Here is a 10664-nt window from a genome sequence, read left to right on the forward strand (position 1 = left end):
TACCCATATTGGAGGACAAGATCTAGATGCACTTATTCAATACAGGGCAGTCTCTAAGTGCACAATAGACTTAATCACAGCCCACACGTCCCTTGAAGGCCCCCACAGCACAGTTCAATAGCACAAAACTGACATGTTAGACTAGCCACAATCTATAAACAGCTAATGAAGTATTTTTGAGCACACACAAGCAGATACCACTATATTCACATTTTCTTTCATTTACTGCAGTAAGGCTCCATGCGCCCAGCTGTCTATCCAAGGAGTCAATAAAGCAGCAGTCGTGGGTCCCACTGCCAAGAACAAACAATTCGGCTTTGGAAAGAGAGAACATTTGACAGGAATCAACAGCAAATTGTACTGAGTAACTCCTCTTTGTGCTCTTCCCCGGCTTTTCAGTTTAATCAATAAGGACCTTAGGAAAACTGCAAGGCACAGACAGATGTACATGCTTCTCCTTCCAAAGGGTAACCCTGGATGAAGCTGGTTTGGAAGTGACTCAAGTGAAAGCAATTGATCGTGTCAACTCTTGCTTTACATCCAAACCAAACACAGACACTCCTGGGGATCAGGAGCAGCAGTCTGTGGATCCCACAACAGTTCTTCAGTTCTAGATGTGCACAGAAGTCAAGCCATACCCAAGTCACCAAGCACCATCAAATGACCAAGTTACAGCCTTACAATACCAGACTAAGTCTCAACCTCTGCCACTCAGATCTTCCACGTCCTGGGAGACTCAGATCAAAGTGCCAGCTCTTCCACCTGCAAAGCTTGGTAAATTCACAGTAATTCCCAGTCTCTGATGCAACCAGCAAACGAGGCAATTCCCTCAGCCACGTGCAGAGCTCCAAAGATAACACAATCAACACCCCCGGCTTCAAAAGGGAAGGAACTCTGGCACAAAGATTGATCGCTGAAAGGCCACGTAGTTGTCACTGAACGTGCTGCAACTTTTAATGCATCAGATACGGCTTATGAGGTCATCTGTGCTACCAGCTGACCCTAAACCCTAAAACTTGATTTCTCACTAAATTTATGCAGTGATTTACTAGAAATGCCCAGTACCTCGCTTTCATTCTAATACTTTTGCCTAACATTTCCCAAGCTTTTTCACCTCAGGAGAGCCTGACAGTTGATAATTGCAAACAGGAAACAAGGAATCCCCTCCTTTGCAGAGGGATCTAAGATTTTAAATTTTTTTTGCCTTTTAGCTTAAATGCCTTATGTCACCCATGATCACCTTTTAACAATTAAACTGATTAACAGAACAAGCACAAAGCATCACAACACTTATCCAGCACAACTTGGAGCGGTAATTCCAACCTCTCTAGTATGAGCCCAAAGCTTCTTAGGAGGCCTTAAGTTAGAGGATAAGGAAGCAAGACTGTAACACCAGGACACTGGAGCAGCAAAGGGCAGCAGGAACAAGCTTAGGAAACCCATGGGGCTGGGCATCAGAAACGGGTCACTGCTGACTACAGGCAAACACTACAGGCAGAGTTGCTCTTGTCTTTTAAATATCAGCAGCAGAAATCCAGGAATTTTAGCATGGGAAAAGCAGAGAGTATGAAGGACTTTAACATTTAAAACCTCAAATTTGTAGTATGTCCAGGAGGTGGAACAACATAACCATCAAGAAACCTACAGTAAAGGATACAAGTCAGGACATATCTCCCTGTAATCTCCTTATTTGCTTTAAAGGCTGGAATTCCTAGCTGGACGCTCAGGAGTCAGCTTTGCTTTTAGAAGTGACCTGCAGTAACGGTCTAGTGGAAGAACAAAGGAATTTTAATCCCAGATTTGGAAAGACACCCTATGCTCCTCAAACACAACCAACCCAAAAGACAGGGCAGTGGTTCCCTCCAGCACAGGATTCTCGGTACCAACATGTTCAGAACTGACAGCACAAGGTTTAACTGCCCCTGGAGAAAACATCAGAGAAGCTAATGCAGAGACAACGAGAGGCCAGAGAGCAGCAGCTACGGTCTGTGATCAAACAGAGAGCATTCTTTACAGATATTTTGGAAAAATAAAACAAAAATATTTTTTAAAAAGATTGTTCTTAGATGCTAGCTCATGCTTCCTGCACCTGGAAAGGTCCTGTTCTGCCTGAAGGACCATAGGCTACCAGCATCTTTCTAACAAGAGCTCACGCTTGTGGAGCTCTGCGGAGAATTCCGGTTAGACCTGGTGGATCTTCTTCACTGAAAGCGAAGGGAAAGCTTTGGATTTCTGTGGAGGCAAAATCTGCAGCAAATATTTACCTTGTGTGTCCATGTGAAAAGCTGAGCAGCTTTGAGATAGATTTTGCAACAGAGAGGGGTAGCTGCAGCAGGCAACCTCTAATGTAAGATTTTTGTTTTTCTGTTAGATGTAGCTGCAAATATAAATACATGTATGTGCGTGCCTATGTCTAGGAAACATACATTAAGCCAGGTATATTTTACATACTCAAAGATAGTTTTATCGCACTGTTTATTTTTTCTCTCTTATTACATGATCAGTCCTTCTTGGTTTGCCCTTTATGCCTCCATGCCAGCTCTACAGATGACAGTCAAATGAACCTCATCTCAAGAGCAGAGAACACACAGGCATCAGGAGCCGGGCAGCAGGGAAATGCAGTACATGGGCGTTCTCCCAGATTCACCATCTTCACCCATGGGAAAGCCAGCTTTGTCCCCTCTTCATTCCCCTCACAAGTAATAACTGCAGAGCTATCCAGTTGGGATAACACCACAAACCCCGCTAGCTGCATATGGCACACCCACAGGCCCGGGAAAGGTCTAAAAATTCTTTGGGTACATTTAGTGTATTTCCTCCCACTACTTTTAGTCATCAGGAGATTTTAAAGACCCTGGGCTCCCATTCATGCAAAGTTAATGACAGGGCAGCTATCTCTCAACCAAACAAGTTTGCATTTTCCTTACTAAGAGCATACTGAACTGCAGGGGTTTACACCACAAACTGTAAATTTTTAAAAGAAAAATTCAGTAAGCTTTATATTTATAATACAGCAGATATCTTGCAAAAGTAGATACCAAAATGAATGAAATAAGTGAAGCAGAGTATAAATTGAGTAGGAGAGGACAAACAGGCACAGTTATTTATAAAAATAATTCTTTCAAAATCTGACACTTGAAGAGGAAACATCTAAGGAATTTGAATCATTTTTCAATTATTCTGCCCACATGTGGAGACTCATCTGGTGAAGAGTCCGATAGACAGGAGATGCGTGAGTATTTTTTAATGGACACTCATTGGCAATGCACAAAGTCAGCCAGAAGTTGCACGCTCAATGAAACAGCCTCCTCAGTTCGTATCTTGGACAGGGCTTATCCTCAATGTCAATCTCAACAAAAACCATCACTTTTGCCTCACTTCTGTGATGGGCTTATGCAATCAAATATCAAAAATCTACACAGAGATACGTAGAGAGCTCATCACCCAAGTCCTGGCAATCAACAGAGCAAAACAGACCCTGCCAGGGAGCAGCTCACCTTATCCTGACATACTTGGCTAAATGCTAGTCACGGGCCTTTGGCTTTTAATTCCTATTACTCTTCATCAGTATCAAAGGAGCTTAGATCCAAAATCTGCTTTAGAAGAGAGGTGGCTACACAGTACTACATAAGAGGTTAATTCTACCTATCCTGTTTAAGGAAGTTAGCAAAGAAGGGACATATTCCACCAGTCAACAAATGCTTTAAACTGACAAGAACTCCAACGAAGTCACGGGGATGCTGCAGTTCAGGGAAAGACGGGATCTCCCCTGCATCTAAAGGGGAGAGCAGGGAGACCCATGGTGCCTTTTGCTGCTTCCAAAAACCAACTCTCTGTGGCACCTACCCCTGGCTTCTCAGAAACGGCCACCAGGAACCAGCTGCAGAGCAGGGTGCCCCGCTCCGCACTGCGGCACCCGCTGCGCCCTATCCCGGCCCTACCGAGGCTCACACCTGGCACACACACATGGACATGGGGAATTCTCCTCTATTTGCTTGGGTTTTACATCGGGACAGCTGGAGTGCATTTTGCTGCACATGGCTGCTCAAATTTCCCTTGGTATTCTAGCTAGCTTTAACCACAAAAGCACACTTGGGAGGTGCAGAAACTTCAGAATTGCCCTACACAAACCGCTCACTGCTCTGCTCGAGCTTATTCGCACAGAACTCACTGGCAGCCCAGCTTTTAACGACTGTTACCTAAGGCATACTATACATTCATGAAAACCAAAGCAGTGCAACAGCATCTAGCGTACACACACAGCACTCATCCATCCATCCATCCGTATACACAAAGCCACCCCACAGCCTCCCAGGACCAATTTAAATCCCGTCGCTGTGGACCCGGGGGCTCCGGACAGCCGCAGGCTTCAAGCAGGAAGGCTGGCGGCCCCGCCGGACGAGCTGCACCACGCACCGGCTGCACAGGCACCTGCACCCATCCACAAACCCCTCGTTGGGAAAACACTTGGCAGGACTATTTTGCAGCTTTTTTTCCCCCCTTTACTTTACCTGTGCATCCTGTCAATTTGTTTACCTGGAAAACGTGTACGTGACACACCTCCATAAACAAGATTATTCCTCTACACCAGCATAATAATCATAACATATCAACATATGTTAACGTATCTACAGGTACCTAAAGAAACCAACTGTTTTATCTTTGGTGTGAGGCTCGGCTACTTCCAGTATTTGCAAACATAGCAAGATGTACACATACCATATGGTAATCACCAAACATAAGCCAACAATAACCAAAAGAGTTATTTTGCTAAATGTGCAAGGATATTCATTTAAGAAAGCATAAGGAAGGCAATACATCAGCTTAAACATTCTTCAATAGTCCAACACAGCAATTTGAGCAGAATGGCAGCACCTGCTCCTTGAGATGCTCTTGACTGAATGTTTTAGTTGTAGCAAAGTCTGGCAACAGAAAGGGGATTCGCAGAGACACAGAAAGATGTGAATTCCTTCAGCTATTAAAATGAATGTAATATTTCATATGTTAATCTTTATTTTCCCATAATGATCTTCCCTGCAGGCAGCTAGTTTTGATGTTACTTGTTATATAAAATAAGCCATTATCAAAAAGAAATCTGAAACATTATTTAAACTCATGAGGATCCTACCTCTCAAGCAACCAGTGGGCTACCTGCTCTGAAAGGCCATGCATGTGGCTACAGTCTAGGCTTCTCTAAGCGCTTTCAGGCTGAATTCTGCATGTACGAGCGAGAGTCAAGAACATAAAAATTAGAAGGAAATAACAGATCACTTTCTGCTTCCTCCCCATGTCAATGTAAGGCACTTTAAGAGAATATATTAAATAACTGCATTTTTGGCACTCCCTCATGACACTTCTGCATTTGCATCCCCTTGAGACACTAAATGATTTAGCCAAGAAGGCCTGCGTCAAGGTTCCCAGTTACTTCAGCAGCAAGGTTCACAGTTACTTCAGCAGCATCGTTTTTTTCCCCTGTATTCAGTGAAAATTAGATATTTTCCTTTGCTGGTTAATATCCAAAAGACAAAATGATGCCACTTTTCCCCTAAAACAGGCGGGCAGAATGGAGCTTACTTGGGGAGTTTAAGAATGACTCACTACAAGAACGTTTGCCAACAACCAAAACGGGGAGGAAAAAAACCTTAGACTCCAAATTTCCTAACAGAGTTTTAAATATGAGCACAACGGCAAGAAGCTAATGCCGGCAAGGCCCGAGGCCGCTGCTACACAGCTGGAAGTGGCCGATTTGCTGCTCGGGGCCGCGGGCTCGGCTGGTGCACTCGGGAAGGGCTCCTGCAGCACCAGGCAGGCGGCAGCTCTGCTTGCCAGTGGCCACCTTCCCATTTACATCCTGCTTTCCAAAGACACCAGCACCCAGAGCTCCCCCGGCCCCAAGAAAAACACATCAAAAACACATCCTCTCGACAACTTCCTTAAATTAGTTACATAAAATATACACAGGCAGCAAAAAACGAGCCCCTCCAGACCAAAGAATGAAGACTCTGTCATTTCCTTTTAAAACTGGGGTGACTAATTGAGGTAAGAGCTGTATAGTCACAGCACTCACACGCGCCGGCCTTCTGGCTCTGCAAGTGCTCATCAATGGCCAGGGCTTGGTCAGCACCAGCTTCATGTCAGTCCTCAACAGCCGCTCCTGCTGCTGGCCCACACTCATGTTATGACTTCTGGCAGACGTTGTTACTACTTTCACTGTAAACTCGCTTTGAGTGCTTCTTGTAGCACTCAGAAATAAGAATTCAGGATGTAAATTGTTTTTTTCAAGCTCCTATCAGCAATTTGAGATGACAGCTAAGATGTTTCCATTTGGTTTTGTTTCAACAGGACTTACATCAAGATTGACAACCAAGAAACAGAATCGGCATTATAATAAGGAAAAAAATCACATAGTTGCAGTACACCAGTTAAAGAGACAGAAAGAGACAGAGTTGTTTTGTTTAAAAATAAATAGACATGGATGCACTAACCTGATCAGGGTAAATTGATTTCAAGAGAGATTCCTCTTCTCCCTTCTCAATTGGGAATAGCAACAGCTTGCTATTACATTTGAACAGGTTTTACAAGATTTCAGTGCAACAAATCTTAATGAATTTTATTTGAAAGGGAAATTTTAATCAGACGTCATTGGTGCAGCATGACCGTCCTGCAAGAAGTGGAAGCTTGAGCCTGGAAGCTCAACTACTTTGAAGTCTGAAAGGGGCATAAACTGCCTAAGGGCTAAGGAGAACAGCGCCCTGACTGTCAAATGCCACCTCCATAGAAGTGGGGGGTCAGAAATGCAGAACAGGCTGCACCCCCTCAAGACTGGTGCCAGCAGCAAACCTGCAGAAAACGTTGGCCAGCCCTCTCTTCTGAATTACCATTTTCTTCAATTCTTTTTTCCTGGGATATTTTCCAGGCAGCCTTGCCAGCTAAATTACAAACTTGCTTTTGAGCCCCAGCAACCAAGGCAGGAGCACCAAGGCGGGGAGGGTGGGATTTGGAGAATCCCTCCTAGGATGGACAGGTAAATCGGAGTAACAACAAACAGACTCTCCTCTTAGCATCTCCACGCGACTGAACTGACCCACACCAACAGCCTCCCTGGAATAAACACACATGGGCTACCTATACACATGCAGAATAAGATTGATTCACTATTTACAGTATTTTAATGCATGTTAATAAGGACACTGCAATGCAGCAATACGCTAACTGCAAACTAAGCAGAGAAGGAAAAGTTTTAGCTGTTATTTTCATCCCCTCACCCACCAAAAGTACTGCAATACATCAGATACATCGAAAGTATCATCACCAAGGAGACTGGTGATACAAGTTAGGTCAATTTGCCTGAATTTTTCTGAAGATCGAACAGTTTGAACATATATTAGTGCATTGAGAAAACCATCACAGTGAGTTTTACCAGAGTAAGGTGAACTGACAGTAGCAACTTACAAATGTAAGATAACTGAAAAGAAAAATGCTGTTTAACCCCATGTAATTAGTTTGCACTAATGAAAGATTGAGAGTAATATTCACAAGTTCTTTATGCAGGACAGTTATTTAAGTGGAGCAGAGAAAGCTGAAAGCAGCAGTTTCCCCTTTCAGCACAACTGTGCTCCACAGCTAAACATCTGTTTCAAATATAACCAACAGAAAACATATTGGGTTCTCTCACACACTTGAACAATTTCTATTCCTTTCTGTTATGATTATCTAAGAGTTTTCTCCTTAAAACTAGACACGCAAGATACACATACCAATCTCTGTACAGTTCTGTCATATTCTCAGTTCGACCACAATAAACTAACACCTTTCTAAGGGATTCCAACATAACATTTCTAAGAAATACAATCAAAATCATTTTCAGGGCAATTATGCAGTGATATGTAAACTGAGCAAATTGCAGTCTGGTTTCTCTGGGGAAAGAAGGACCATAGGACTAGACATGTTCTAAATATTATAGTCAATAAGTCACTTTTATGTATTACTCTGGTTTAAAGTGACAGAACACACTTCTTATCTAGAAAATATATATTCAACTGTGTATATGTAGTACAGAAAAAAATTAAACATAGAGCATAGTGAAATAAACATCCTATATAGGGTGATTCTAAATAAACTTTCTGAAATAATAAATGCAGTAAATTAACCCCTCAATGAAAGTATTACTGAATATTTCATACAAATTTGAAAGCGATAGATTTTTTTTTAAAGTCACCATCTTTTGGAAATTACAAATTCATAACAAAAATATTTATTAAGTCATTTTATCTGATAGCAGAAGAAATCCACTAGCCACCTATAAAATAACAGCTCAGAAAATGGATTTACAGAAGATACTTGTTTCTTGGGAGATAGTTTGGAAGAAGAATTCAACTAGCTTTCAAAGTCTGTTTTACTTTGTCTCATGCTAGTACATGTGCCATGCTCGTATGCTGTACTCTACTGCGAGCTCGAAATATATTCCCCAATCTACAGAGCAATAAAGGGGCTTTATGATCAACCCGTTTCATTCTTTCTGTGCTACTTGCAAGGCGATTCACTCTTCCCTAAAAGCGAGTAAACTGTATCAAATGCTGTCAGGAGGCACAACAACTCATTATTTATTTATGGAAGAGGAGCGAACGGAGCCGCTGAACATCTCTGCACCCTGAACATCTCTGCACCCTGCGTCTCACGCGAGCGAGGCACCAGCCCTGGGCATGGGAACAATCTGGTCTAGACTCACTCCAAGCGAGCTCAAACTCCCACGCGAGCTTTGCAATTATGTCCCCTCCCTATTATAAGGGAGTATTTAAATATTCCAGTATTTGCTACAGGTGAGGCAGAGGCTGCTCCATGCTTCCTGACCGCGTGTTGCCATTTAAACACATCAGGCTTCGGAAAGCGGTTCGGCTCCTCCACCGACACGAGGATCCGCAGGCAGCGAGCTGGCACGGAACTGACCGACAGCTTCAAGTACACAACTGTCGGTACAAACCGGAGCGTTGCTCCCAAATCCCGATTTAACAAGTTGTCCATCACTGGTTGATCCTCAGAACCCCAGAGCAGAGCCAGCAGGTGCCAGAGCTACAGCTGCACCCAGCTGCAGCAGAGGCCGGCAAGGGCAGGACGGAGCTGTACACCGGGCACTGCACCCGGTTAGACAGAGCAGGAGCAGCTCAGGGCACGTGCAGAAATACAGCAAAACACACGCAGAAACGCACCCAGAGCGCAGGCCCCCCGCAGCACCCTGGGCACACGCGGAACCTCACACGGGAAGTCAAGGGAACGTGAACGAACACTCAGGCCAGCCCCTCCGAAGGGGTTAATTCATCACCCCAGACTGGACCCAGGCACTACCCACTCAATATTTTTACTACGAATTGCAGCTGGCAACAATTGTGTGTTATCCACCTCACTGACCCATCATCTGTGCCACAGGCAAGGTCTCCAGAAGCGAACACTTTGGGCTCTCTGGAACACAGAAACGTCCAACTCCWGGAACAGGTAGAAACAGAAACGGCCTCAAAATAAAGTGTTTTTTTACTGATGCATTTTAAAGACTGGAACAGACTAAAGCTTCCTAGAAAGTTTAGAGTTACATGTAGTGCTATTAGCAGAACTTTGTTATTGGCATTTTTAAAACGATCTCTGTGGCTGCTGCAGTGCCCCTTTCATTTATTCAAAGAAAAACCTTCCTTAGTTGCAAGAAGGAAGAAAAGTGAGACATCAGTATAGAGGCTTTGCTCCATTAACCTATTAAAGGCAGTTTCAGCTGCAGGACCAGCAGAAATCCCTGTGTCAGGACTGTGTCATGCTAGTGCTGGTCCCTGGAGGAGCTGCTGCCGCTCCGGCCCTCACTGCGCCGCTGCTGCTCCGTAGGGAAGAGCCGGACCCGGCAGCGGGGGCTGTGAGCTCGGCTGCTCGACCRGCCCCGGCCTACGTGGATTTATAGAAGGGAGTCAGGAAAGAAAAGCACGCGACTTCTGCAGTTACTTTCTACACAACTCTAAAATAGCAATTTTTTTTTAATGAGTGGAAACAGCCAACATCCTTCGTAAGTTGCATTCCCACATATCTTCCACATATTCTCTGGGAAACAGCACCCAAATGCATAACCTTTTCCATTATCCTTTTCAAAACATCAGTTTCTAAACTCCATTTTCCAACCTCAGATTGATCCAACAAGCCATAAATTCGCAAGCCCAAGGATGCAATAGGTCCCCAGCACTTTAGGTTTCCAGTTGTAAGATTCCTTYAGCTGGTGGGGATAAGMGGCACACCCTGCTGTGACATTACAYACACCCCTGCTGCCAAGTGCAGCCGTCGTTTCCAAGCCACTGCAGGACAGCCCAGGCTCGTCCCATGCCACCCAAGCCTGGGTTTCCTCTGCCAGGCACCCGGGACACTCCCAAGCACCTCTCCAAGCCAGAACGACAAACAGGAACTGGGTGAGAAACAGGTAAGCAATAAAGCGACCTGCCTCAAGCTGTCTGTGGCAGCGTGTCCCAAAGCGCTTCAATGTGCAAACAGCCCGAGAGCTTCCACGGAGAGGAGCCAAAACCCACCAGCGAGGGGCAGCTCTCGGAACGAGGTCTGCTGACTCAGGAGCCGATTCACCCGTTCCTCACGCCGCTGCTGCAAGGAGCGGGTACACCGCGACACCCTGCACACCGCGACAC

Source organism: Nothoprocta perdicaria, unplaced genomic scaffold, assembly GCF_003342845.1.
Source record: "Nothoprocta perdicaria isolate Ctin4 unplaced genomic scaffold, notPer1 scaffold_232, whole genome shotgun sequence".
Classification (NCBI taxonomy): Eukaryota; Metazoa; Chordata; class Aves; order Tinamiformes; family Tinamidae; genus Nothoprocta; species Nothoprocta perdicaria.